This window comes from Nerophis ophidion, linkage group LG13, assembly GCF_033978795.1.
Source record: "Nerophis ophidion isolate RoL-2023_Sa linkage group LG13, RoL_Noph_v1.0, whole genome shotgun sequence".
Lineage (NCBI taxonomy): Eukaryota > Metazoa > Chordata > Actinopteri > Syngnathiformes > Syngnathidae > Nerophis > Nerophis ophidion.
The window spans coordinates 29,079,066-29,084,359 of NC_084623.1; positions in this window are offsets into that span (position 1 = coordinate 29,079,066).

Sequence of the window (5,294 nt, forward strand, 5' to 3'; positions counted from 1 at the left end):
ACGGCGCAAAAGACTTTCTTTATTTGAAAAAATAAACAAGAGTCAAACCTGAACAAGCATGTCCTTCCTTGGTGGTCCATGGAACCCGCACGACGACGGCAAGAGTCCGTCCCATGTATATACATCCATCCATCCATCTTCAACCGCTTATCCGGAATCCGGTCGCGGGACTATATATACAGCATATAGTGTATACTGATATATTATATGTTATATTATCATAAACAATGTAGAACAATCCTGATTACCATGTACAATATTACAGTACAAAAATAAATAAATAAAAATAGTAGTCCAGTGTTTTCTTGGTATTGAATCGACACTAAAACATGCAGAACTGTATCGCCCACTTTTGGTACAAGGCATAGCTATCTTTTGTGATATTTGCATTGGAAAATAGGAGGAAATGAGGGAAATTTTGATATTTACATTTATTTGGGTCTATCTGTGTTGGCCCTGCGATGAGGTGGCGACTTGTCCAGGGTGTACCCCGCCTTCTGCCCGATTGTAGCTGAGATAGGCGCCAGCGCCCCCCGCGACCCCGAAAGGGAATAAGCGGTAGAAAATGGATGGATGAATGGATTTATTTGGGTGGTGTGTTATGAAATAGTTATTTATATCCTTAATCGTATTCTGAGCTAACAAGTAAGTGTAATTATGTAAATAAGGGGCAGACATTATAACTGCTTTTTATTCATGGTTTATTATAATGTGTCAATATATGTTATTGAGTGAACTAAATAAACTGCGATGAGGTGGCGACTTGTCCAGGGTGTACCCCGCCTACCGCCTGAATGCAGCTGAGATAGGCTCCAGCGACCCCCCACCAACCCCAAAAGAGACAAGCGGTAGGAAATGGATGGATGGATGAACTAAATAAGAATAAATATGGTAAAAAAAAAAAATGCAATGGAAATATTTCCCGGTGTGTGCAGATTTATGCATATAGTATATACTGATGTATATTATATGTTATATAATTATATACAAAAGGGACAAGCGGTAGGAAATGGATGGATGGATATATACAATATAGAACAAATCCAAATGATCATGTACAATATTACAGTATATGTAACAACTGCAGAAAAAACAACAACAAGAACAACAAAAATAGTAGTCCAGTATTTGGTATTGGTATTGGATCGATACCAAAACATGCAGAACTGTATCGCTCACCTTTGGTACAATGAATAACTATAGAATAAAATTGACTTTATTGTCATTATATTTGCATGTAACGAGATTAAAGACTCCAATTTAAGGTGCGGTTCTGGGAACAAATATGGGGTAAAATAAATAACACAAGAGGTAATGAAGGAAAAAAACTAACGATTGAAATAAACAGACTGCTATCCAATAAAAATAATAAGCAATCCTGTACAATATACAAAACACTATAGAAATACAAAATACCGTACAATATACAGAACAAGACAAGAGTACCGAATTATGGCCAATATTTGCATATAAAAATAGGAGGAAATGAGGGATATTCTGATATTTACATTTTTTGGTGGTATTTTATGAAATAGTGATGTATAGCCTTAATCGTATTCTGAGTTGACATGTAAATGTAATTATGTAAATAGGGGGCATATATTATAACTGCTCCTTTTTATTCATGGTTTATTTTAATGTGTCAATATTTGTTATTGAGCGGATCCCCCCCCCCCAAAAAAAGAATATGGTTGAAAATAATGGAATGGAAATATTTTCCGGTGTGTGCAGAATTGTTTTTTTATTTGCTCAGAAAAGAGATGTATTCATATCTCCACATTTGTATTACGCAAAATAGAATGATTCAATGGCGCCCTCTTGTGGCTGTTTTAATAGAAAAAGCATAGATGTAAAAATAATAGTGGCAGCAGTAAATCATCCATTCATCCCTTTTTCTACTGCTTGTCCCTTTGGGACAAGCAGTAGGGTGGGGGGGGGGGGTCGGTGCTGGAGCCTATCTCTAATCCAACTTTTTTGTTTTTGTTTTTTGCCATATCGGATGGCTAAAAACAACAAGTTTGTGACTTATGTGGCCAAAAAAAAAAAAAAAGAGACAATATTTTGCAGCAGATAATATGGATGAACTCTAATATTGTAATAGATGGAAAGCCTTTCTTTTGGAAACATATGTTTGAAAGAGGAATCATTTTTTGTCAATAATATTATCAATGAGAATGGTAAAATTATGAAATATGATGAATTTAGAACTTGTTCAAGCTTTTCTTTTAATCAACTAACTGGCGTAATTAGGAAAAGATGGAAACAAATAATTATTTATGGAACTACTAAATTACTAGTTTGTAAACGTCTAATAAGAAATTCTAGTTGGCAAAAAGGAACTGAAATAAATGGAAAAATTTATCATTTTTATTTAATAAAGAAATCTTTGAAGGCTGCCCCATACAACACATATGGAAAATAGGACTTTGTTGACTGCCCGTTGCCGTGGGAGGCCATATTCAAACTAATCTACAAAACTACTATCGATGTGCAAAATCGTTATTTTCCAATTAAAATTATTTATAACTTCTTACCCACGGGGAAAATGTTAAAACTATGGAATATGACTGAGTCAGATGATTGCCGATTTTGTTGTCAGGAATCAGAATCCACCCTGCATTTGTTTTGGTATTGTCATATTGTGTCTTCCTTTTGGGTGGAAGTTGAAAAAAATGGTTTGTTTATGAAGCTTGATGTAGTTTCTGTTATTTTAGGAGAGTTCATTGACAGTCATGACTTAGTCAATTTAATTATAGTACTTGGTAAAAGGTTTATTTTTAAGGCCAGAAACAGATATTCACTTAGTATTACTTTCTAAAAAAAAAAAAAAAATCTGTATTTTTTAACTTTAGAAAGATACATGATTGAAAACGATAATGATAAACGGTAAATGGGTTATACTTGTATAGCGCTTTTCTACCTTCAAGGTACTCAAAGCGCTTGGACACTATTTCCACATTCACCCATACACACACACATTCACACACTGATGGAGGGAGCTGCCATGCAAGGCCCTAACCACGAATCATCAGGAGCAAGGGTGAAGTGTCTTGCTCAAGGACACAACAGGGCGTGACGAGGTTGGTAGAAGGTGCGAATTGAACCAGGAACCCTCAGGTTGCTGGCACGGCCACTCTCTCAACCGCGCCACGCCGTGACAAGAAACATGAAAAAAGATGGGAAATCCTTAAAGGCTTATTGTGAAAATGTAATTATGTTTATAGATATGCAATAACAGCAACATATATGCCGGGGGTCACCAACCTTTTTGAAACCAAGAGCTAATTCTTGGGTACTGATTAATGCGAAGGGCTACCAGTTTGATACACACTTAAATAAATTGCCAGAAAAAGCCAATTTGCTCAATTTACCTTTAATAAATAAATCTATATATATATATATATAAAAAAAAGGGTATTTCTGTCTGTCATTCTGTCGTACATTTTTTTTGCTTTTACGGAACGTTTTTTGTAGAGAATAAATGATGAAAAAAACACTTAATTGAACGGTTTAAAAGAGGAGAAAACACGAAAAAAATGAAAATAAAGTTTTGAAACATAGTTTATCTTCAATTTCCACTCTTTAAAATTAAAAAAATTCAACCGAAAAAAATGAATAGAAAAACTAGCTAATTTGAATCTTTTTGAAAAAAATTTAAAAATAATTTAGTAATTTTTCCAGATTAAGATTAATTTTAGAATTTTGATGACATGTTTTAAATAGGTTAACATCCAATCTGCACTTTGTTAGAATGTATAACAAATTGGACCAAGCTATATTTCTAACAAAGACAAATCATTATTTCTTCTCGATTTTCCAGAGCAAAAGTTTTAAAATAAATTCAAAAGACTTTGAAATAAGATTTAAATTTGATTTTACCGATTTTCTAGATTTGCCAGGATAATTTTTTTGAATTTTAATCATAATAAGTTTGAAGAAATATTTCCCAAATATTCTTTGTCGAAAAAACAGAAGCTAAAATGAAGAATTAAATTAAAATGTACTTGTTATTCTTTACAAAAATAGACAAAAAATACTTAAACGTTGATTTAAATTGTCAGGAAAGAAGAGGAAGGAATTTGAATGGTAAAAAAGGTTGTTGTTTAAAAATACTGAAATCATTTTTTAGGTTGTATTTTTTCTCTAAAATTGTCTTTCTGAAAGTTATAAGAAGCAAAGTAAAAAAATAAATGAATTTATTTAAACAAGTGAAGACCAAGTCTATTTGAGTTTTGTCTCTCTTAGAATTAAAAATGTCGAGCAAAGCGAGACCAGCTTGCTAGTAAATAAATAAAATGTAAAAAAAATAGAGGCAGCTCACTGGTAAGTGCTGCTATTTGAGCTATTTTTAGAACAGGCCAGCGGGCGACTCATCTGGTCCTTACGGGCTACCTGGTGCCCGCGGGCACCGCGTTGATGACCCCTGGTAAATGCTGTCTGTTGTGAAGTGAAGTGAATTATATTTATATAGCACTTTTCTCTATTGACTCAAAGCGCTTTACATAGTGAAACCCAATATCACAGTTATATTTAAACCAGTGTGGGTGGCACTGGGAGCAGGTGGGTAAAGTGTCTTGCCCAAGGACACAACGGCAGTGACAAGGATGGCGGAAGCGGGAATCGAACCTGCAACCCTCAAGTTGCTGGCACGTCCGCTCTGCCGACCGAGCTATGCCGCCCGTTGTTGTGTTCCCTATTTTTGAGCGTACAAAATGAAGGTGTGTGTTGAGTCTGACTTGGACATAATATGGACTATACACAAATGCTTTTTATGAAAATGTAATTTTGTTTATAAATTATTTGCAAGTCTAATTTCATTAACAACCTGGTCTGGTGAAGATAAATTCCTTTTTTTTTTATCTTATAAATAAAATAAAATAAGATAAATAAATACACAAAAAAAAACATTTTCTTGGATAAAAAAGAAAGTAAAATAATATAAAAACAATTAGATAAAAAATAGTAATTAATGATAATGTTAGTGGACACAATCATGTGTGCTTCAGGGACTGTGTCCCTTGCATACTGTTATCTATGTTGTGGGAACCAGAATTTTGGTAGCAGAAAGAAACAAGCCCTTTTTGAGGGAGTGGGTGTGGATGAGTGTGAATGGGGAAGGGAGGGTGTTTTTTTTTTTTTTGGTTGATGCACTATTTGAAAGTGTATCTCGTGTTTTTTTGTGTTGATTTGATAGAAGAAAACAAAAAGTTCCTTACTGACACCTTTATTTCTAAGAGGAAATTAAATGTTTTGACATTCCAGTACTCTGGAATGCCCTCCCGGTAACAGTTCGA